Source organism: Hylobates moloch, unplaced genomic scaffold (assembly GCF_009828535.3).
Source record: "Hylobates moloch isolate HMO894 unplaced genomic scaffold, HMol_V3 SCAFFOLD_10, whole genome shotgun sequence".
In the NCBI taxonomy this organism is placed as follows: Eukaryota; Metazoa; Chordata; class Mammalia; order Primates; family Hylobatidae; genus Hylobates; species Hylobates moloch.
The window spans coordinates 60,038,039-60,063,837 of record NW_026652285.1 but is presented as its reverse complement, the minus strand read 5'-3'; the positions used below and the strand labels follow the sequence as shown (position 1 = coordinate 60,063,837).

Below are 25,799 nucleotides of genomic sequence, written 5' to 3'. Positions count from 1 at the left end.
TTGAGATGTGGATGGGAGAACCTGAGGTTGAAGCTTTAAAGTGAGACCAGTGAGCCACTGGCTTTTAACCTAAGGAACCCATGTTCCATTGACTCTTTGGGAACCTTCCCATGAATGACAGCAAATTTCTGGTGACTTACTACCCGGTTGCTTATCTAACGTGAGGGCTGTAGACGGCCTTTGCTTCTTGTCATCATTTCTCCTCTTGTTGAGTTTCGGAATCACTGGCCATACCAGAGTAACCAAAACCAGAGTACAAACAGCGTTACATGGGGCAAAGAGATCAGCAAGGGATGAACATAGAACCAAGTGTTCTCAATGTCTGCTTTAAATGCCTGCTTTTCTGGAAGGTGTACAATGGTCTTACCATTCATCATTTTCGTAAGTCATATGATATTTCAGCATCCCATTCATTCCATTATTTTTGCATTGAACCAAAGGAAGTTTTCTTCAACTGCACTTTTCTTCCCTAATCTTTGGAGGCTCATACTGTCCCCTCCAATTAGTTGCTCAGCTCCTCTGCCTGAAAAAGATAAAAAGATTCAGGTAGCAAATGCCATTTCCTGTCTACTCACTTAAAATCCCTAAAACCAAGGACTTTGTTTTGTTTCTTTTCTTTGTGTTTTTTGTTTTTCAATTTGCTAAACCTTTATTGAATGGCCTCACTGTCTGTAACACTCCATTAGGGTTGGGATGGGGAGACTAATTTTTCAAAGTAAATTAAATGTCCTCTATTCCTCATTCTCTTATTGAGTAAACAACTGGGTAAAAGTGGAAACGGAGGAGAAAATGAGTGAATGTTGGAGAGTAGAGAATGCTGCCTGGGGAGTAAGAATGGATCTAATGAGCTTCAAAATATCAACTGGAATGTTGCTATTACAATCTGGTTTTCTGCCTTAAATATTATTTCGTGCTACAATTGAAAGGAGAGAATCCCATGTTGGGTGAAAAAGTTAAAAGTAATGCAACATGGAAGGTCAGGGTCAATGCTGTGGTGTGAATGATGGGGCAATTGAGAATGGGTCTCCCTTAGATTCTACCTCATTTTTTGCAGTTTTTGGCCAATGCCTTGATCAGAACTTCTTTTCGTGGTCATAAATATGTGCCAACTTGTGAAATTCAAGAGAAAAAAGTACTCTGTCAAAATAAAACCACAAAATTCTGAATGTTGGTTATTGATGTTGCATGTAGCTGATTGTATTGCAATTTACTTAAAAATAAACCTGTCTTCCCCTTGAGGCTGAGGTGTTGAGGAAGCAATGAGTCCTGACTTAACTTGTCCTTCCAAACTTGAGTCATTCTTAGCAACTGCTAGGTGCTTAATGAAAATGTGATTTAGGTTTTGCCCTTCACTCCTCTGAATTCCATTCTCCCACCAGCTTATGATATCACAAAAACACAGTGCTAGACAGGATTTTGGCCCCCATGACTTTCACTCCATGTTTTATGCTTGTGATTATGTTATATAATTAAGGTTGACAATCGACCTTCAATTAGAGAGATTATCCTGGATAAACAGGGTGAGCCCTGGGTAATCACAGGGTGCTTGAGAGTGGAAATGGAAGGTAGACAGATGAATCAGAAGAGATGTGCAGCATGAGAAGATTCTGATCCTGAACTGTAGGGATTGGACCATTGCAAGGTGTGGAGAGAGGTCTTTGAGAGCTAAAGCTGACCCCAGCTGACAGCCAAAAAGGAAATGAGAACCCCAGTCCCACGACCACATGAAACTGAATTCTGCCAACAATCCAAATAAGCCTGGAAGCAGATTGTCCCCCAAAGCCTCCAGAAGGAATGAAGTCTTGCCAATGCCTTGATTCTAGTCAGGTGAGACCATGTCAGACTCTGACCTACAGAACTGGAAGGTAATAAATTTGTATTGTGCTAAGCTACTAAGTTTGCAGTAATTTGTTACAATAGCAGTAGATAACTAATTTTAAAAAACTATTTGTAGATCCCTAAAAATCCTTCTTGTAGACATTTTATATCTGGCCTCTCCAAAGAGAAGTGTCCCCTCCCTCCTCCTAACCACAGAGCACCTGCTATCCATTTGACACTTGTAGCATAAGACTTACCATAACATTAGCTCAATTTTCTTGTACCTTATCTGACCCAATTGACTGTAAGGTCCTTGAAAGTAAGGACCAGGTATTAGTGATGTTTGTCTCTTTTTGCATAAGGCTTAAGGGAAGCCATTTATTTCTGACAAGAAGGAGTCCAGAACTTATTTGGGAGAGAGGTGGTAGCAGGCTTGACTATGGGAATTGTTTCACAGGCTGGGGTCTACAATGGGTGGAAGTGTTCAGCTCTAGTCCACCAGGAGGGTCACTGCCAAACCTGAAGGAGAACCAAGTCAGATACGGCAGCTACCGTAGGAACCCAGATATCTGAAGCCAGGAAATGAAAGCAAGTACATGCATGTTGGGAGCAGCAGGGAAGGACCTGGAAGATTACATAAAACATCTGCTGAGTTGAAAGATTTGCCTTTGGTGCCCAGTAGGATATAGTTGACCTGACTTAAAGGGCCCACGACCTCATGAGTGTCCAGGGATAGCCATTTTCCTAGCTGGCAAGCTATAGGCATCTCCCTATCACCAGACTACCATCAAGATAATAGCCTTCAAGCAATGTATTATCTCTAGTAACCTAGAGACTAACCCCTCACAAAGAATTCTAGAGTCCAAATTTATAACTAACTAACCTTGAGTGGGTCTTGAAACATTTCACTTGATTCCATAATCTGAGTCTAAAGCTTCAAAAATAAGATCTGTTCCCCCACCTCCCCTCCACCCGCTACCACACACACATTCCCACTTGGCTAGCCTGGAAAGTTCAACTGTAGAGACTACCTTCCATTTGGATCTCAGTCAACCCTAGGCGCTCTCGTGGTTGTCTCAGAAATACGGATCGTCCGCAAATCAGACTTTTCAGCTCACCAATCCCAAGTGGTAACCTCTCCAGCCAAGTCACCCCTGGAAACATATTTTCAACTCTTTTAGCAGAGAAAAATATTTGGATCTCTGCCTATTTTGCAAAGGCTTAGCATCAAATTACATACTCAAGGCTTCTGTTTTTTTAATATTATGTGTCTGTACTATTTAAACATACATGGAAAGTAGTATTTTTTTCCTAACAAACTAAAGCTTGCTGGCGCCAGAGTTGCGTTTGTGACTGTGACCGTTGTGTGAATCGTGTCACTGGGATGCAGTTAAAGGCCTCAGCAAAGTGGTCTGAATGCTCAGGATGGAGCCAGCCGGATTGGGACAGGGAATGTGGTCCTTCCCTTTGCTTTTCTGGAAAGCGTGATCATCACTGCTCCTACAAAAACTTTCCATTAATTACTCAAATGTCACATCCTGTGTTTCCAAGCTGACCACAGTAAGCCTTTGGATATTGAAATGTTATTCTCCTTTTATTTGTGGATACTCTTTTCATTAAATATTTTTCCTGTCTATAATCTTTTTTTTTTTTTAGTTTAGAAAACATTCTTAGCCTAGGTATCTAGGCTATGTAAGCACATGTGCTTTGTAACACTACATACTTCAAGAGGAAAAGAAAGAGATTTTTGGAACGTATTTTCCAAGTCTCAACTGATTAAGAATCTATTTTATCTTCTATGTCCATGAATAGTTCACCAACGATGTGGCCCAAGTCTCTTACCCTTAAATATCATATAGCGTCATTAGTGCAGACTTCCCTTGGGAATTAAGGAACATTTGAGCAGTGGCTGCACTGAAGCTTATGGTCCCACAGTTCAGGGAGGAAAAGTTAGCTGAATAAATTAACAATATAAATAATACTTCAGAGGTTTTTTAAAACCAGTTAAGAAAACAAGCTATTTCCAATCTCTCCATATGAATTATTAACATTCTAAATTCTAATACTAAATTTGTTATTTTGTTTTATTAAGCCAGGCATTTTCATTTTCCCTGCTAGGAAGGCCCTTATTAACATAGCTGAAGTTATTATATCTACCTGAAATAAGTAAAACTATATATCTTTAAAAATTAATACTTTTTAAACATTTTCAACCAGAATTTTGCCCCCTTTAATGATGTTTGACTCCAGCTTTAATTACATAATAAGCTGTTTGGCTGTTCCCTTCCTTTCTTTCCCTTAAGAACCTCATTTTGACTTTGGACCACTTTCTTTTTGCTTGATAAGTGTTGCAAAGTCCTTGCTTAATTTACCTGGATCCCCAGAGCTGGCTGATGAACAAGTTGTGTTTCCTAGGAGGCTGTGATGGTTAAGTGGACTCGCAGAATCTGTGCCATCCAGCTCAGCCATGCCTCATCAAACAGAACTCACTCTCCTGTAGGCCTGCCACAAGTGGAGGCAGGAGCTCACATTTTTGGTTCACCTACTATGTGCCACATGGTGCAAATCACTATAAATGCATTACCATATTTCATTCTCCCAGGACACCTAAGACAAAAGTGCCATTGTCCTGATAATTTCCTACTCAGAAGAGCAGTGTTTTAGGCTAAGGACCATCTGATCCCAAGGATCATATGAGTATATGTAAATAAATTGGTCCCTTAAGTCCAATAAAAGATCCAATAAATTACAACATCCTTTAAATAAAAGCAGAAATAATTTCACAAGTCAACCACTTCAGTGGAACTAAATATTTTGTTGAATTTAAGGAAAGAATTGTCTTACATGTAGTACTTTAAATTGTAATAAAGAGTTTTGAGTAAAACAATGACAGGCCTGAAAATTCTTGTAAACTGAATATTTTGGAGGTGATTCAGATAAAGATTAAGGCAGGAGGTTGTTTCTTCTTTTGCTTTTCAGAGTTATTTTCTGATTTTCCCCTGATTAGAGTGAGATGAAATTTTTTGCCTTCCCCTCAAACCTGCAAGTCTTGTCATAGCAATGAGAGAAAAGCATGGCATGGCTGAATAATCTTTAGAATATGCAAAGTCAGGCATGTCATTTCCCTGTTCTAAATGCTTTAAGGACTCCCTGATGTCCACAGTAGAATAATCTAAGCTCCTTGGCAGAGCAGACAAAGGCTACAGAATCCCACTGTGACTTGCTGTGCAGCCTCTCCCCCGGCCCTCTACTCCTGCATTCAGTAACAGAGACACCACTCCAGGCCCTCATGGTCTGGATATCATTCTGTCTGCCCAGGGAGGCCATCTCCACTCTACTTCAAGCATCATAAACCACTGCTTTCCTCACTTGTTTCTGTCCTATCCAACTCTATTCCTGCCTCAACAGGGCATCTGCCTTTGTGTATTGTAATCCCGGGGCTGTGTGTTGATTTCTCACTAGATGTCAAGCCTTCTGAGGACAGACACTGTGTCTTTTCAGCTCAGCATCCCCACAGTTTTACTAAGTCACTTTGCCTATTGTGGAATGAACAACTTTCCTTTGAACCCACTCTGAGGTCTATAAGCCCAGGTTTAAGCAATAGAAGTTAAGGACAAAATGGCAAAATAAGAAAACTGACCTTTTTACATTGGGTGGTCTATGAAATTCTAGACGAAATTTTGTATGTCTGAGCATCAGTTTCCTCATCTATAAAATGTAAGAGTCTACATAATTGGCTCTAAATGATGTCACCCACGGCTAGAAAGAGCTAGAGTCAAAGGCTGACCTCCCATCTCCAGATCCTTGTCTATTTTCCTTTTATCACAGGTCTAGTCTTGACGCGGTAGCCAAAATCTTAGCAATGTGAATTCCTTTAGAGCTGTTGAGCCCTAAATCTCCAGTTGCAACATTTTTTAAGTGACTCTGTTCGAAAGAAATAAGCACTGGGCACATTACAATTCAGGGACAGCCTGATGATGAAAACTATAGATCGTGTGGTACTGGAAATAACACAAGGAAAACCTTTTCTTTTTCTTTGTTTCTTTATAAAATGTATAAACCGTGGCTGTATATGCAGCAAAATATTCTTGGGGTATAAGATATCAGTAAATAGCTATTCATAATATCCTGAAATATACAACTTTCAAAATTGAAAAAAAAATTTAAAGGAAATATATAATACTAAGAGGACTGGAGATGGTTAATAGTTAATAGTTTAGAGGAGGAGTTAATAGTTATTGACAGTTATATTCACTATGTTGTCTCCTAAGTAAAAGAATGCATGGAGTCGACTTAGGAATTTAGTTACAAAGAACAATAAAATGCATTTCAAAAGCAAAATTATTGGATCCAGATAAAAAAAATTTCAGGCCCAATTGTGTGCTGCAAATAATAGAAAATTGTAACTTCAAATATTTCATAACCAATTTAAAAGAAAGACTTCCTTCAAAGTAAAATCATAGTATTTTACAAATTAGAAGATATTTTCACTATCTGAACTTCAGGCACATGGAGAAACTATATACAGTACACAGCTGTCTTTACATTGCCCTTTTTGTTACCATAAAGTACAGTAAAAAGAGACCAATCCCTATAGAAATGAGATATGCTCTTTTTTTGTCAAAAAGAGTTGCACTTTCATGATTTCCCACAAAACAGCTGCAAAAATACCTACAGTAGGGCATCTGGAATTCTTAAAAGTGACTTGAGGATTTGTGGCTAATGAAACATTGTGAAATAGCACTCACCATGTTGTAAAAACTACCCTTAACTATTTATTGGTATTTTTTAAGACAAAAATGAAAGGTGCCCTAAGCATATTAGCCTAGCTTGATTAGAAGAAAACACTAAAGTGACAAAGAAATAGTGTAAATAAATGCCTTGCCAGAAACAAATCTTGACACAGTAGACATTTAAGTCTCTTTTGAAAGTTATGAAAAACTGTGGTAAAATCATAACGTGACGGCTGTCGCTTAAGTGTTTGATGAGATTGCGGGACATCATCAGTAATAACTTTCATGTTCTTAAAAAATGTGGTTTCCTATTGAGACTGAGCATTGTTCCCAGGGAAAAAAAAAGATGGAATTCTCTTAAAGATGTTTTTCATTTTTACCTCTCACAAAGCAGGACTATCAAAATGAAAGCAATGGCCTTTTCATGAGAACTTGGGTCAAATAAACCACATATTGTTCCATCTTAAAATGAAACATCTGGTTGATTTAAGAAGAAAACGAGCTTAATTATTCTTGAGCATCTAACAGAGAGAGGTTAACTTCAAAATCTATATGTCTTTCCAAGCTAAACATGGAGGGGGGAAAAAAACTATGAAGTTATTTTTGACTCAGGAAAGTAGATCTGGAGGTAATTTAGTGAACACAAATTACCATTGACAAGGGAAGAAATAATTTATTCTCCTAGTGAGTCTTTTTTATGTGAGTGGGCAGTGTGGAGCTGTCAGCAGAGAAAAGGCATTTGGATAGATTTAAAATAATTGAAACCCAAGTCCAAAATCCTATAAGATATCCAGGGTATCATATACAGTTGTGACATTCCTTGGAGAAGTTTAACTTCTAAACTGAAGCATGAGGGTGAAGCCATGAGATATAAATTTGGGTAGAGGAGAGTTCACAACTTGGAGATAAACAGGTTGGAGGGATAGCCATCCTAAAGTAATTCTTAACAAATCCTTTTCTTTTAGCCTCACTTTCCATTTTTTCCTTGGGTTGTCAACCTAAAGGTCTCTTCTCACTTGAGTATTTATGGATGTCTTCTTGGAAGTCCTGTCTCAGCTCAAGTGCTCCTCCCTATGACCCCTTCCTTGAAGGTGGACCTTGACTCACTGTTGATGGTCATTACCAAACATAATCCCCTTGGAAGGGTGTTGTCCTTTCCCAGCTGGAACCATAAGGCATAGGTGGGATGAGGCATTGATTGGGTACCTGGCCAAGCTTCCCTCAATGTCCTGTTTCCTCTTCTTCACTTGGGTGTCACTGAAGACTAAAGGGATGATCAGATTTTCCTGAAGGTGTGGAGTAACTTCAAGGCAACTACATCCTAAGAGAAAAAAAACTTTAAAAAAACTTACAATTATACTTTAAAACTGTCTTCTCTCACCGCTCTGGGGGAAAGCACCTATAGTTGAAGGGAAAAGTGCCTTCATAAGGGATCTCCTCCAGGTCACACTCAAGTTAATCACCTTGACCTTGACCACCTGACCTGTACCTCCCTCCACCATTTCTTCTTCTAATCTCCATGATGTGAAACTCTGCAGGCTTTTTGGCCCTCATCGGCTCAACTCACGATCTGTCCTTTTCTCTGCCTAGCACTATATTTCCTCCAGTTTAGAACACTTTCTCTCTGAGAGGAACAGCAGACTAGAAGGAATTGTGATTGCTGGTAATTAGCCTTTTAAGTCAATGAACAAGCCATCTAGCTTCCTTTACATGATGGAGAGACTGTTGAACACACATACTTACATATCTCACAGAGACAAACTTTAAATCTCAGAGAGTATCAACTAAACTTGGAGGGAGAGGAGTAATTACCTGACTGCACCATAATTTGCAAAACTGCCTCTCTCCCAGTGGAGTTGTACTTCACTGTATTACACAGAGCTCTGTTAATGCAATCCCTTAAACCCCAACAATGCTCTCATTCTCTCTTTACCATCTACAAGGAATAATCTTATAGCTTTGGTTAGAACACTCTTTTAACTACACAAATACTTCTCCGACACTTTGAGGTTGACAAATACATCAAATTCTTATCTGAGTGTCATCATAGTCTTTTTCTGGGGCAAGGAAGTTATAGTGACACCTGAAATTATTTTATTGACGAAGATTTCATAGCTGGCTATTGGTCATATAATCAAATGCAACATGGGTAGTCACATGGATAATCTCAAATAATTTATGCTCAAAATAATCTTAATCTAATGGTTTATGTATATTGGAAGTGAGATATGTTAAAAATTTGAAAATCTACTATAACTCAGAGAATAGTGAAGCTTTACTTTAAATACCAAATGCAAGAGGCCCTGAAGACTAGCAGCATATTTGCAATGACTCTTCAATGCCACATCCATGTTTCTGGGGATTGAAGTGATCTACCTCATCATTAGGAATATTCTGGAACTCAGGCAAGTCCTATCTCTAGCTCTGTGATTCTCAAACTCTTTCTTAAGGGAGAGGTGTGTATGTGCGAGGAGCAGGAAGAGGAGTGGTAGCAGCAATGTGTGTGTATGTGAGAGGAGGAGGGAGATGAAACATAGGGAAGGGCTCCCAAATGCTTTTCATGGCAAAGATGGCTCAGGAAAGCCAAGTTTCATGAAGAATCAGGAATGGCTATAGAAGCTCTATATATTCAGGACCCACCTTAAGCAAAACTGTCAATTTGGTCAACTATACTTTGTAAGACCAGCTGGTAAGCTAGTCTTACCAGGAGTTAGGTTGTATGACAAATCATTTGCTCAATGAATCCCACAAAATAGGGGAAGCAGAACATCCCTCATATTACCTATACTTTACCTCACTGTAATTTCTTGGTTTCATGCTTCTGCCTTTATTGTTTAAATTGGTGCAGGATGGGAAGGGTGAGAGAGAGAGCAAGCGGGGAGAGAGAAAGATCGTTTGCTAAGGAAGATCTGAGTCCCGGGGATGGGGAGAGGAATTGTAGCCAAGGCTCACCAGAAAGGAAGCTTGGAATAAGCAGCTTGAGGCCCCGTTTCTAGCACAGTTGCTTATGCATTGTGGGATCCACCATGTTTACACCAGGGAAAAAAATTGAATCTACATTAGTAGGTTGGTTTTGTGTGTGTTTAATGCCCCATGTAAGAGAAATGAAGATTATCTCTACTTTAAAAAGAAATTAATAATAAATTCAGCCACTAGAGTTCATTTTCAATTGCATTATGAAATATTAACAACGTAACTAAAACAAAGACATTTGACTTTATTTCTGAAGGTGGTATTAACTTAGGAATTCAAAATACTGACTAAGATGAATACAAAGTGATCAGGTGACTTTAATATTATGCTGAACAGCAAATCTTAAAAATGAGTGCTACTAATGGGTCTTTTTTTTTAAAGGATAAGAACACTGATTTCCAGCCATGGTTTGGAGTTCTTAGGAATTTCTGATTATCCAAGGACTCTTAAGGAATTTGCCATTTTAAGTCTTCTGAAAAAAATACAGATATTTGTTACTCACTATTTGATTATTTCAGTCGGGGGTTAGAAGGTTAGGTGGAGTCATGAAATAAGGCCAAATAATTTAATGTTGCAACTTACTTAATAAAATTAAATCCAGGATACACAAGTCACTGAGTTGGGAGAGAACTTTCTGGAAAAGGTTACAATTAAAGTAAGAGGGCTTCTCATCAAGACAGGGCCTCAGGACTTTGGCACTGAGGCATAGCCTTGTTTCCAGGGAAAGAAAAGAATTTTTACACATTCTTTGAACTTATCTTCACTGCTTTAAAAAAGAGAACAAGATGGAGAGCTAAAGCCAGAGAAAGAAAGGGAGGAAGAGAATGTTAAGGAAACTATGACGCATAAGGGATAAAAAGAAGGAACATCTGCAGGATAATTAGCAAATTCCTTCACAGACAGAACATTTAAATCTTTAAACTTTTCAACACCAACTAGGCTGCATTGCTTTCAAAATACTGTTTACTATTATTTTCTATTCTAAATTCAGGAACTTCTTTACAGAGGAACATGGGGAGAGAGAGGGGAGAACCATCTTCTTATGGAACTACCATTTTAAATCTCAATCTATCATGAATGTTCGGTATTTTGTTTCCACTGATAGGGGAAAATAGCTTTAAATAACTTCCAGGCCTGCTAGATATTCAATTTTGCCCATGCTTTAAATCCAATTAATGTGATATCCAAAGGCACCACTTTTTAACAAACCAAACAGATGGTGTATTTCACCTCCTTCGGTTACTAAGGAAAGTTAAGGGATGAATTGGGTTTTTCATCTGGCAAACATAAAAAGGAACTTCAAATGATTGTGTCTCATATGGTAAACCAGCAAACAATTAGCTTACAAGATTGACTGGGTTTCAAGAAGACAATGGAGGTGAGATTGGTTTTTATACTTAAAAATTAAGAATAAAAGTATACTTTAACTATAAAAGAATGAGAGGTAAGCTAAGGAAATGAAGCTTGCCTCCTATCAGAGTAAAACAACGAAAACGAATAGAAAGCCCCACAAGCCATCCCTACTGGGCTAATGCAGTGCAAGAAGGGTCCCCATCCCTAAGGCAACAGGACAAGCAGGTAGTAGCTCAGACAACAGCATCTGGAATGGCCATGGCCTTATCCGTCACTCCTCCTTAACTCCTTGTCATCCTTCCCTCCTCCCCTCCTCTTCTGTTTCTCCTCCACCCCTTTCTTCTTTTCATGTTATCAGAGGATACTCTGATACTAAGTTAGGGCTACTACACCTCCACTGAGCCCACAACTGGAATTTAACAACGTCTTTCCCTCTGAGGCTAACATATGAGGCAGTTTGACAGGAAAGCAAGAGTCTAGGAGTATCGAGGAAGAGAGGTAAAAGATGCTTGTTATTCCAAACTCTGACTTTCACCTCTAAGAGGCATTAGATGATTTCAGTTAGTGAAAATGATCAATTTCTTGGCATCCCTCAAAATACCATGATTTATAACATCAACAAGAATTTGCATACATGTCCTTTGGTAAGTAAAAATATGCACAACTCTTCAGTCACCACAGGCCATTTGTGATGAACCTAGCCAGTGCTTATTTGCTCACAGGAAGTATCAGTTACATCGTGAAAAATCACAGAATGCTGCTTTCATAGCTCCCGTCTTCTGTGTCTTCCTCATCATTCCTAGCGAATTGATTATCAGTGTGTGGACCTCGCAGGTCTCATAGGTCAATGCCTGATGCTATAGAAAAGGTCTTAATCGGCAGGGCGCGGTGGCTCACGCCTGTAATCCCAGTACTTTGGGAGGCTGAGGTGGGCAGATCATGAGGTCAGGCGATTGAGACCATCCTGGCTAACACAGTGAAATCCCATCTCTACGAAAAATACAAAAAAATTAACCGGGCGTGGTGGCAGGCGCCTGTAGTCCCAGCTACTCGGGAGGCTGAGGCAGGAGAATGGTGTGAACCTGAGAGGCGGAGCTTGCAGTGAGCTGAGATGGCACCACTGCACTCCAGCCTGGGTAACAGAGCCAGACTCTGTCTCAAAAAAAAATGTCTTAATCACTCACTTAGCTCAACACCAGACTGCCTATATCAAGGGCAGGAGGAAACGTGGCTCACCCACTCTTCTGAATATGATCCCAACTTTTCCTGCCAAATGAATCAGTTGAAATAATAATAACAATAATTTATTTGGATGGAATTTTTGGTGCTCTGTGAGAATATGTACCAGCAGGCGATTTGATGGCACCCCCATATAACAAGCCTTGACATTAACACTGCTCAAACGAGAACATTAATAAATGTTTGTCTCCTAATATCTCTTATTAAGTGCAGGCAATAAATCAATTGTGCTGATTACATTCCACTGACCTGAAAAGAACATTCTTCAGATCGTCCCATCTTTTTAGATGCTGGCTATGTAACAATCAATAACTATTCACCTACAAACTTGTGTTGGGCATAGTAGGTACCCACTGAATGTTTGTTGAATTGAAAGAAAGACCCCTAAACTATATCTTACCAAAACCTCTCAAAGGCAATTCATAGGCATCTGAAACATTCCTAAGTGCGACAAAAACTAGCGTAACTATATTTATCAGGATCCACCTAGGAAGGCAGAAACCACTGTGGGTACATCAAAGAAAGAGAATTAAATTCCCTACATAGATAATAAATGCTAAGAAGCTGAACCAGGCACAGTGGTGTAACCCAGAGATCTGCATGAGCAGGGAGCTGCCACGTCTCCAAGGCTAGAAGGACAGAGAGAAAGATCATAGTTACCTGAGCCCAAGGGTCAGGTCACAGGAACCAGTGAGAACTATGGCAGCCAAGTGGGTAATGGAGGTGTGGAGTTGGGGGATGCTGCTTGAGGCAAAAAGGGACAGGAAAAACATCCTGGATTCTCCCTTCTTTCTTTCTCCTTTGTCCCTCACCAGTGCCTCCCCTCAGCAAAACCCTGCTGAAAAACAGCTTACAAGGAAGCCTGAGAAAGTCAGCCAGCAGGGTAAAGCTCTCAGTGATGCAGAAGAGGGGAGAGAAGGGGAAGGACGGGGACTGGATCTGGAGCCAATGGCTCAAGGATGGCACAATGGTGGAGTGTCAGCTTAGTTAACATTAACACTAAGTGGCTAAATACATTTAGAAAAGAGAGAGGCACTGTTCTCCCTGACACATTATAATGTATGTGCTCAAAACAGCTTATGTCACATATACATTTAGCTATGCACACAAATATCAGAAAGACTCAAAGAAGTCACCAAGAAGCTCATACACAAAATGAAGAATAGGAACATTTAAAATGACATCAAATAATTTTAGACACATTTCTCTCCAGCGTTGCCTAAACAATCAAAAGGGATCACTCTGCACATGTGTAGTGTTGAAATCGGCATCCTGAATCCAAGGCAGCTAACTACTTAATCTTCCTTCTCTTTAGGAAAGCAAAGGTTGGCAGCCTTGGGAAGCTGGCTGCCCACGGAATGCACATTTCCCACCAATCTATTTTGCCCAGGCTTTTTACCAGTTCTTGGAGCCTACGGTGTCTGGCTTGTGGCTAGACCACAATTCTGACAGGAATTGTGAGTGGGGGCCACGCCAGGCTGACTTCACCGTGATGATATCAGAGCTGAGGCTGGGTTGCCAGTCTCAACATGCTGATGTCAAAGCCAGCCCACTCCTCCAGCCTGCTTGGTTTGTTGGCTAAAATAATTGGCCAACATTAAACCAGGGACTAAAGACCAAATGATTGTTTAAGGCCCCAGCAGACCAGTTTCCCAGCAGCTGCTCAAAGTAAGCACTTGATAGCACATCATGTACAATGAGGCAAGAGAGGCAAGATGTTGGAATCAGAGAGATCTAGCTCCAAATCCCAGTTGCTTGCTAGCACTATGGCTCTGGGCATCTCAAGCCATGCATCTGCAAATAGGCAGAACAATGTTAGGATTAAGGGCATGGTGCACATATAAACCTAGTACACTCTAGCGTAGAGTATGTGTTCAGCCCACGACATCTCCTGAAAGTATGAATGCTCAATAAAAATTAATCATCAATGGCTGGGTGTGGTGGCTCATGCCTGTAATCCCAGCACTTTGGGAGGCTGAGGCGGGTGGATCACAAGGTCAGGAGATCGAGACCATCCTGATTAACATGGTGAAACCCCGTCTCCACTGAAAATACAAAAAATTAGCCACGCGTGGTGGCAGGCGCCTGTAGTCCCAGCTACTTCGGAGGCTGAGGCAGGAGAATGGTGTGAACCCGGGAGGTGGAGCTTGCAGTGAGCCAAGATCATGCCACTGCACTCCAGCTTGGGCAACAGAGCGAGACTCCGTCTCAAAAAAAAAAAAAAATTAATCATCAATAACAATGATAACCCTTGGCTGGGCGCAGTGGTTCACTCCTGTAATCCCAACACTTTGGGAGGCTGAGGCAGGCAGATCACGAGGTCAGGAGTTGGAGACCAGCCTGGCCAACATAGTGAAATCTTGTCTCTACTAAAAATACAAATATTAGCTGGGCGTGGTGGTGTGCGCCTATAATCCCAGCTACTGGGGAGGCTGAGGCAGGAAAATATCTTGAACCCAGGAGGTGAAGGTTGCAGTGAGCCGAGATCATGCCATTGCACTCCAGCCTGGACAACAGAGCAAGACTCTGTCAAGACAGACAGAGACAGACAGACAGACAGACAGACAGACAGAAAGAGAGAGAGAGAGAGAGAGAGAGAGAGAAAGAAAGAAAATACATGAGGGAGATAGTTTTGCAAGGTGGAATATTGGGCTAATCACTAAAATAAAATTGCAGTGTAAATGGCAAAATGAGTTGCCCATGTGTATTAGTCTGTTCTTACCCTGCTATAAAGAAATACCTGAGACCAGGTAATTTATAAAGAAAAGAGGTGTAATTGGCTCATGGTTCCACAGACTGTACAGGAACATGATGTTGGCATCTGCTCGACTTCTGGGCAGGCCTCCAGAAAACTTATAAACATGGTGGAAGGCAAAGTGGGAGAGAGCACTTCGAATGGCCAGAGCAGGAGGAAGGGGGAGCAGGAAGGTGCCTCACACTTTTAAACAACCAGATATCTCGTAAGAACTCGCCCATTATACAGTACCAAGGATGGGTGGTGCTAAACCATTCATGAGAACAACGCCCCCATGATGAAATCACCTCCCACAGACCCTACCTCCAACATTAGGGATTAAAATTGGACATTAAATTTGAGTGGGGACACAGATTTAAACCATAGCACCATGTATGTTTAATAAATATGTCCTTCTCTTGCTTGAGACACAGAGTTCCCCAGGTTGTTTATTTGGCAACTAACCCTCCCAACCAGGCTTCCCACACTCTCAGATGATAATCCTGATTCATAAAGTCAACAGCCCCTAGAAAGGAACTTTCTACCCTGAGTCAATATATACGAAATCATTAGTAACACCGTTACCCCCCTTTTTTCACTGTTACTGAGAAAAAACAGTCCTAAATACGTTTCACTTTGAATACGAAGACTGTGCCTTACTGGCTATATATGACATTGAAGCATTAATATTTGCTGTAGTAAAAATTCAGAGACTAGGCTGAGCGCCGTGACTCAAGCCTGTAATCCCAGCACTGGGAGGCTGAGGCGGGTGGATCACCGGAGGTCAGGAGTTCGAGACCAAGCTGGCCAACATGGCGAAACTCTGTCTCTACTAAAAATACAAAAATTAGCCAGGCGTGGTGGCACACACCTGTAATCCCAGCTACTCAGGAGGTTGAGGCAGGAGAATTGCTTGAGCCCAGGAGGCAGAGGTTGCAGTGAGTTGAAATCGTGCCACTGCACTCCAGCCTGGATGACAGAGCAAGACTCTGACTCAAAAAACAAAGAATTCAGAGACTACAAACTTCAAAGGAGATTACTATTTCCTAAGGCAGCACTCTCAAACAATTACATCTAAACATTGCTTGCTGTTCCCTTTCTTCTTTAGCTTCCCTGCCCTCCTATTTTTTTCCTTCTTGCCCTATGTAGCTGTACCATTAAATTAGACACATGAAATTATTTGTAGCAAAGTATCCAACAGGCCGTCTAAAAAATGTGAGTCATATCCAAGTAATTATTTTAAGGATTTTGTTATTTCAAAATTTGAGAAATCTGCACATGAGAAGAGTCCAAAAGCTAGGCAACTGCTTTTCTTTCAAGGGGTATGTTGACATATTCAGCAAATAATTTCCAAAACACCATGATATGTTTGAAGTTGTTTTTCTCTCTAGACAATTGTGTCACTAGAAAATCACATTTGTGAAGTATATTTTCTTAGATTGGCTTGCCAGGTGACTGGAAATAAAAGGCAGGTTCTTAAAAATTACCTCCTCCGAGGCCTATCTCCCCCAATCGGGGGGGTTCAGTGCATTCCAACTGTACACTTTTTGCTTTAACGCCCTGTGTGGCCTTGCTCAGTTTAGATTTGAACCCAGTTCAAAAAAGCACAAGTCCAGGAAAAGATTATGCAAGACTTCCGTGTTTACGCTGCGCTGTACATTCTTAGCAATACTAGCCATGTCATCCGTAAACTTCAATCTAAATCTTATAAGATTACCAATCAACTTCTTGGCAAATATGACAAATTTCAAGACACGAATGGAGAAAATTATTGAAAAACAATGTTTTCCAAGAAGTTTATGAATGATAATGAACACGAGTGCATTTATGAAACCAGTGAAGCAAACGTTTGTGGAGTGTCTCCTTTAGGCCTCACACTGTTGCTACGTGCTCAGAGAAACACAGAAGTGAGTGAGACCTAACTCTAATACTTACATTAATATACTTTAATCTTTAATACTCTAATACCATAATACTGTACTCATAGATATAATACAATATTATTCCACTTAGTGGTATAAAAGAACCGCCATTTTACTATGCTCACAGATTGTCTGGATCTGTACATTGGACATAGGAAATCAGATGGGAGTGATCTGTTTCTACTCTACAACATCTGAGGTCTAAGCTCGAAAGACCTGAACAGCTACAAGTGAACTGACCAACTGACCAATTGCAGGGGGATGGAATCATCTGGGTGATTCTTTCTACACATCTGACATTTGGCCTGGGAAGACTTGAAGGCGGGACTCAGTTGGAACTGCAGAATGGAGCACCTACTTATTGCCTCTCCATGTAGTTTGAGGATCCCCCCAACATACCAGCCTCAAAGTACTTGTACTTCTTACATGGCAGCTCTGAACTCCAAGGGCAAGGGTTCCTGTGAGCAAGGCAAAAGCTAGATCACCTTGTGTACCTAGCCTTGGAAGCACTACTTCTGTTGTATTCTACTGATCAAAGCAGTCGCAAGACTGCTCAGAGTTAGGGGTGGGAGGAACATAGACCTTACTCTCCACGGAAGCAGTGTTAAAGAATGTGTAGCTATGTTTAAAATGGCCACAGATGACTGTTATTAATACCTGCATTCTACAGATAAGAAAACTGAGGCATGGAGATGCAAAGTAACTTGTGCAAGATTACTTATTAAGCAGGAAGTAGAGCCAAGTTACAAACCCAGCCCACCTGGCTCAAGAGCCCATGTTCTTTCCTAGTAGCTACGCTGCCTCTTAATTCAGTCTTGCCATTTATTCAACAAATGTTTATGAAGGTTTATGTGCTGGTCTCTGTTCAAGGCTCAGGGGCTCTAGCACTAAACAAACTATATAAATGCCCTTCTCTTAGCATTTTACATTCTGTTTGCGGGTGACAAATAATAGAAAAGTAAGTATATAATATACCAAGTGATAAGGGCTAATTAAAAAACTAAGCAGAACAAGGCAGGTAGAGAGTCACAAGAAGTTACTTGATTAATGTTATTCCATGTAGGGAGGTCATGAAAGGCCTCTGTGAAGATGACACAGTGACATTACTGGAATAATAATAATAGTCCATCATGTGGATTTCAGGAAGGATTGTATTTAAGGCAAGGAATACCACCTCCAAAACCTTGATGGAGAGGGAAGGACGGAGGAAGTTTAGGTCCACCAACAGCAGAGTGAATGGCAGGAACAAAGGACCAGATTTGGGAGCCAGCTTGCTAAATATAAATGACAACACATCCACCTGAAGGTCTCCAGCAGATTGCTTGTGGGCCAGTGAGAAGAGATGAGGTAAGGGAGGTGCTGGGGGATGGGATCGTGTAGGACCCTGTGGGCCACTGTAAGAATTTTGGCTTTGACTTGTAATGAATTGGGGGAACTATTAAAGGGATCTGAGCAGAGAAGTGACATGATCTGAATAGTTTATGAAGAACAAGTGTAGAAGCAGGGACAAGTTAGGAAGCTCTTGTCACAGTTTAGGCCAAGGATAATGTTGGTTGGGCCACAATGGTCAAGTTGGAGGCAATGAAAAATAGAAAGATTGTTGATTGATTTTGAAAGTGTAGCTGCAGGATTTGGTTATGGTACTATGGAAGAAATGGGAGTTCAAGAATCGCTTCAGAGCTTTGTCCTGAGTTGTAACTTGCTGAGATGGGGAAGAGGCTGGGGGGAGAAGTAGGTTTGAGGAAAATGGAAATTCCAGCTTGTGCTTTTGATGTGCTCCATTGACAGTGACTACTGGACTTCTGAGTGGAGATGTTGAGGAGGCAGAAAAACAAATCTGAAACTTAGGGGAGCAGCCTCCTTGAATGAAACTTGGAGTCATCCTCTCTTCCTTCTATTACAGTGGGTAGCTAGTCAGGCATGGGCAGGGCAGCAGAAGTCTCCCCCAACCAGGAGTGTCAGGTCGCCGTCAGGAGATGGTCAGGCAGTTGTTACAGTTTCTCTAAAATAATAATTGGTCACAGCCAGAACCAGGGAAAGGCAGTCTCCCAATAGAGAGAGAAAAAAAACCCCTTAAACTGGTGATCAGCAGCTTCCTGATAAGATCTCACGAGCTGTGGGAGTGAGCTCAAGCATATGCATTAAGAAGAGGCAAAATGGTGGAGTTGATCTGGTATATGACCTTCTAGGAACATTCGAATGCTAAGGGAAGAACGCCTCAAGTGAGCATACTTACAACTCCAGTAGACACACTAGGCATGTAGCCCCTCCCAAGTGCCAGCAGTAGACACACTGCACATGTGCATAGCCCACCCCAAGGGAAGAATCAGGGGAGAATCGAGGGAGATGGGCTACAACCCTTCAGAAGTATACCAACGTTTAAAACCCCGAATCAAAGTTCAAACAGTACACTTGATCTCTCGAGTTGCCCACTTGGCCCTCTTCCAAATGTACTTTACTTCCTTTCGTTCCTGCTCTGCAGCCTTTTAATAAAGTTTAACTCCTGCTCTAAAACTTGCCTCAGTCTCTCACTCTGCCTTATGTCCCTCAGTCTAATTATTTCTTCCGAGGAGGCAAGAATTGAGGTTGCTGCAGACCCGTTCAGAATTGCCTCCACTAACTTACTTTGGTGTCACGTGATACAGAAACATTCCACTGCGAACAGTTCCTTTATTTATTATATCCAGTCAGTTACTAAACACTGTCATTTCTTGCCTTGAAAACAATCTTTCTTGCCTGCCCTTCTTTTTATATTCACTGCTCCCTCCTTGTGCATAAGCACTCTTTTCATCCTGGTTCATGGCAATCTCATCTTAATTAGTACTGCTGCCTCTCTTCCCTCCAATCAGTCCTAACAGGCTAATCTTCAAATGCTGCTCTGTTGTCACTCATCTGCCCAGAAACTTCCACAACCATCCAAGTTTCCTTAGCAAGAGTCCTCAGACTCCAGTGTGCAGAAGAAATCACTGTAGATGGTACCACATGGAGTTCGGCAGGCTCCACTACCAGAGTCTTCTGCAGGTCTAGTAGATGTCCTGGAATCTGCATTTATGAAATAACCCAGGGAAGCTCTATTCAGGCTCAAGATAGGCCACTGTGGTGGTAGAGGGATCTTCTTGCTTCAGGTTAGCTGGTGAGTCTGTGAAGGACAGGGACTGTCTCACATTCACCTAGAGCAGCACAGCACCAGGACACGGCAGATGGGCAGTAAAGAGTCATATGCACAGAACTGCATGAGTTTCTTTTCAAGAGCCACTAGGTGTGTGCTCATAGATACTAGACAAATAAAGCATCTCCTCTGTGGTTTGCTTTAATTTAGCCAATATGTGTATCATGCTAGATACTCAACTCTTCAGTTAATAATTTTATGCTCTGAACTTCCTTTTACCGGTTAAGAAATTTGAGTTTCAGTGAGTTTGACTAATTCCTATAAGGCTGAGATTCAAACCCTGGCTGTTCCTAGCATCTGTGCTGATAACCAACCACCTCCCCTGGGGAAGTCCGCAGTGAGTAACTCTCTCATTTCTATTAAAAATCCTGGAAAAAGTTGCTTTTACTTACTTTTTCCATTGTCTCCTCATGTTCTCTTCCCAATTCACTATAATCAGACTTTACCTCATCATTTTACTTGTCAAGGTCACTAATGATCAAAATCTTGCTCTACGCAATGCAATGGTCACTTCTCAGTCTTCAGCTTATGTGACCTTTCCATAGCATTGGACATGACCAATCACCCCCTTCTTTCCAAAGTGCTTTTTGATATTTTCAATCTTAGTCTTTCTCTTATCTCCATATATATATACTCATTTGGTTGTTCAAAAAACATCTCTAACTTATCCTGCCCCAAGAGCACTTCTAACTTCCCACCCCCAATATCTGGTTAGACTTGAATCAGAGAAGTCAGAATATGGCAGCTAGCACTCAAAAGCAACGGGAAAGAGAAGAGGTTCAGCCCACCAACATTGTGCTTTGCCATTGACGAGGTATTGTACAAGCTGGTTAGGCATCAATGGCACCCTGAACCTTTTTCTCTATGTAGTAGCTCCATGACTCACTCCACAAAGCTCAAGTTCTCATTAAACTTGTTACATTATGCCTAAGAAGCTTCCCTACACATGAGATAGACATTTTATTCACAATCATCATTTTAAAACTGATGTCATGGCCAGAGAAAAGGTGGGCATTGAGGAGAGAGCAGAATCGAAAGGGACCAGCTAGGTGACCCCAGAGCCTAATCTTGCCCTATTATCTACTGACACAAATGTAATATGAGGCATATCCAGCATCAATCTTAACGGTCGTAGCAACTGAAATAGAGACCAGTTCCTGAGAAATAGAACTAGATCACAGACAGGCAGTGGGGCGTCTCTCTCCTTCCTTCAGGGAAGCATATGGTTACCAGTTGCTTCACGTTTAACTGCTGTGGACCACTGGGTCTTCCTCAGCTGTTTCTCTCTGCTCCTCTCTCCAGTTAAGCTTGCTCTGTTTGCACATGGCCTGCCCTGTCAGCCAGCTCCCAATCTATGCCACATTTCAAGCCAATCTCCTTGTCTCTTGGTTCAAATCCCAAAGAGAGGAATCAGATTGGTTGCTAGACAATGGGTTGGCTGACCTTGAGTCAGACGCCAAACCTGTGGCCATTAAAAGTCGAGCTGTGTTTTTCAAACATGAACATCTGGGCTTATGAGATCTATGAGTCTGGGCATTTCTCACTGAAAGAAAATATTTTATAGTAAATTCCAATGGTGTGGATTATGTAATGACAAATAGCAAAGCAAGATCATGTTTTCCTGATAAATTCTTCTTGAGAGTAAACTACTTATAATGATTACTGAAAATTACAGAAGTAGGAATCAAATGTACTGTAAAGAAAGCACTGAAGTTAAAAAAGGAGAAAGACTGATTTGAAAAGGACAGGTGGAAATGAAGAGGGAAAGAACATAATTCACTAAGTGCAATGTCTCCCTGAGTATGCGTATACACGTGAGACTGTAGATCAGCAGAGAAGGAATGAACCAATTTTTGGAGAAACAAAAAAGCCAAAGGGGAAAAATAGGAAAATACTGGTTGGATGATAGCCAATTTCTCAGCTCCAGACATCTGGAGACAAGACACTGAAAGGTGAGGAGCTGCCCTTGCTGCAATTCTTGACTCCGTGTGGCTGGTTACTGGGGATATTTACATTAAATTAATGTGGCTGGCTATGGCTGTGTTCAGCACTTGGATACGCGGTTAAATAATCAGTGTGGTTTGGCTGCTGGTTTCTTTACTGTGGTTAAATAATTGGTGTTGTCTTGGTTGCTAGCTACTTTAAAAATGTATATGTGCACTTGTTTCTCCCTCTTTTTTCCTCCCTCTTGAGCAATTTTGACAAGCCCTTGGCAGAGAAGTGGCTGATCAGCTTTTAAAGGGAGGCTTTTCTTCCACCTTGTTTATGCTTCCCTCAGATGTTTCTCAACGATTTGAGAATCGCATAGACTTTTCCTCCAGGACCTAGAAGGTCCTAGGAAGGAATTCACTTCACTTCTTTTGCTTGTAGAATAGAGATAAGGCTAAGCCTGAGGGCATCTGCCGTTTTCCAGAAATTCCAGAAACAGACTCGGCTTTTGTAATGATGGGTCACTCAGTTCTCAGATTTACCACGAAAACGGGGAAAGAAAATTATGAGAGCCATTGGATAAAATGAACTACGAGCAGGAATTTCCTCCTGTTAGTTATTGCTAGACCTCTGGAACAGAGACCAGCTTCTGACACAAACTGGTGTGCAATTTTTTTTTTTTTTTTCTGAGGCAGTGTCTCGCTCTGTTGCCCAGGTGGGAGTGCAGTGGCACGATCTCGGCTCACCGCAAGCTCAGCCTCCTGCGTTCACGCCATTCTCCTGCCTCAGCCTCCTGTGTAGCTGGGACTAAAAGCGCCTGCCACCAAGCCCGGCTTTTTTTTTCTCAAGTGTACTTCTGTATTTTTAGTAGAGACGAGGTTTCACTGTGTTAGCCAGGATGGTCTTGATCTCCTGACCTCATGATCCCCCTGCCTCAGCCTCCCAAAGTGCTGGGATTACAGGCGTGAGCCACCATGCCCGGCTGGTGTGCAATATTTGTTCGATTAATAAAGAATAACAACAGCAAAAATGCATAATTCAAGATTGACATAACGTCTGTTCCAGAAAGTTGGTTCATTTGGTCACTTTGTTAATGTGTTTAATAATTGTTAAACTACCACAAACTGCTCTGCCCTGGGACCATAGGAAACCTTCTTGCTTCCATATGGCTCTGTCTCTTTCCTTCCTTCCAAACCAAGGGTCAAGAGTGGATTTGAGGGTACAAGAAGGGGCAATTAACCCTCTTAGAGCAGCACTGGCTGTGACAGTGAGGCAGTAGACAGCTTAGGTCCAGAGACAAGCCTCTACCTGACAAACACAACAAATGCAAATGAAAGCAGAGTCTTCACTGGCTGCTCAGAAACCACAAGATTCTCAGGGTTCCATAGAGCATGGAAACTCAATGCTCTGAATTTGGTCAGATACAGAATGGAAACAGGTGTTTCAGAGCAGGAAGTTAGGGAGGAAAGAGCAAAGCTTTGTTTCTCAAATATGTCCCATCAATAATAGGATAATTTCATCTCAAACAGAAGTCCAGATATTTTGTGTCAGTCATTCAGTGATTATCCAGATAAAAAATGTTGATTTTTTTTTCCTAGTATGTCTCTAGTGAGAGGGAAGGGAATTCCTAAAATTTTAAATGAAATCTGGGAGGATTCTTCAGAATTAACTGATTTTGCCATTTTAGTAAGAAAACTTATTCCTCTTCACAAAAAGTAATAATTTTTTGACAATACTGATCAAGTGGAGGAAAATGCAAACCTTTAACCAAGCCTATTGGCACTGTGCTATATAGTACAGGGAGGTGGGGGATGACAGAGGACAGGGGCTTGGGAGAGCACTTTCTGGGTGCCCTCACTTATGAGTTGGATGATGTTGGATCACTTAACCTCCTTGTAGTTAAATGTATTCAGTCTTTACCTTACTAATTTCCTGAGGACTTAAATAATAATGTATGACTTACACATAAGAAGAGAAATTAAAATTAAAGCTACAATGGCATAAATTTTCACTTATCAGATTGGCAAAGATCCAAAAGCTTAATAATAATATGTAATGTTGGTGATGATATTAGGAAACACTCTCATGCACTGGCACAACTTCTACAGGGAATAATGGACCTATCAGAGATACACAGATAGAACAATTGATCCAGAACAATTTAAAATGAACCTCCTCTTTGACTCAGTAATTCCACTTCTACAAATGTAACCTATGGCTGCATTAAAATATTTATGAGATGACAAATGTGCAAGAATATTCACTGCCACATTGGAATAACAAAGAATTTGAATTTAAATATTCAACAGTAAGGGACTAAGGGACTGCTTAAATAATTTATGGAACACTCAAAAGTGGAATGCTACATACTCATCAAAAAGGATAAGCTAGGAATACATTAGCTTTGTACAAAGTGACATGGAACAGTGCCCAAAATATACTGTTAAGTAAAAAAACAAGGCAAAGATTGTTGTTTTTAAAAAGATTCTTATATATGTGTATACATGTAATATCTCTGGAAATGCATGCCAGAAATTGATAACAGTGGCTAAAGGAAGTGGCAGTTTCAGTGCAAAGGTAAGTGGAAGCTTGCTAAAATTATACAATAAAAAAAAATTCTTTTGCATTTTGTACTATATATGTGTAAAGGATTTTGATAATTAAATATATGTCTATGTGTGAAACAAAGATATGTAACATAAGGTCACCTATCACAAACTTCACTAATCAAGAGAAAACAGACCAGAATGCTTGGCCCAGGGCAGGTACTCAAGAAATATTTCCGGATGGATAATTGAATTATAAGAAGTACTATTTCAACATAAATAATCATTTGAGGAGATGTGTACCACAGAGAGACCAACTTTTGAATTCAAATAGCATGCAAAATCTCACTTCATTTTTTAAATAATGGACAAAAAAGAAATACTAAATCCAGAAGCTTTAAGAAGTGAAGCTGTAAACGAAAAAATTTGATTTAAGATCCCTTCTAGGTTAATACAGAATGCTTCCAGGGAATTTAGGGAGATGAAACTCTGTATGATATTCTAATGGTGAATACATGACATTATACATTTGTCAAAATGCATAGAATGAACAATACTAAGAAGGAACTAATGTAAATCGAAGACTTTAGTTAATAATAAAATACCAGTATTGGTTCATCAATTGTAACGAGTGTACCACAGTAATATAATACAGAATGTAAATAATAGAGGAAACAGTTGGGGGGAGGAGGAATTGTGTGGGAACCCTCTGTACTTTCCAATAAATTTCTCTAAAATTGCCTTAAAACTAAAAGTGATTTTTTAAAAAAGTCTAGTAATAAAGAAAGAAAAGAGGAACAGAGATGGAAGACTTGAAAAAAAATTATTCACCTTCCTAGAACATACAGTGGGAACTCAATAAACATCTGTTGGATTCAACTGAATCAAATTCAGTGAGAAATGAGCAGGTAAGTGTGCATATAAATTTAAAATTTAGGAAAAGTGTGAACTCATCAATGAGGTGTTTGATGAAGTCCTAGGATATATATTTCATTAAAATGAATTAGATGGCTTGTAATCTTTATCAATAAGATTATAGATTTTTCCCAAGACATTTATGACAATTACAGATTTTCAGCAGTAAATATGTAAGCAATTGTAGTATTTTTCTAAAATTGTTTAGAGAAGCATTAACCTGAAACTTACAAATTTTGTACAAGCTTGTTGCTAGATTTTTTTTTTCCTGTGGATAGGTTTTTTTGGGATGTCTATTGTCTTTATATAAGTCCTCACAAGATAAAAAGCAGACTTTTGAGGCATTTGATAAGTTCTCTTACAAACTATGTTATTTTTATTTAGAAAACAGTTTATCTAGCTTTATAAAAGAGTTAAATTATTTAAAAGTTTATTTATTTATTTATTTTTTGAGACAGAGTCTTGCTC

At 40.4% G+C, this 25,799-nt stretch overlaps 1 protein-coding gene across 1 annotated transcript in view; it reads right to left on the bottom strand.

Annotated features, from left to right (window-relative positions):
* The window catches only part of LOC116475209 (cell division cycle protein 20 homolog), a 69,643-nt gene that overhangs the window by 35,034 nt on the left and 8,810 nt on the right, over positions 1-25,799 (bottom strand). Inside the window, 1 exon segment of the mRNA XM_032761236.2 lies at positions 368-523. The gene's annotated coding sequence lies outside the window, so the exon portion shown is untranslated.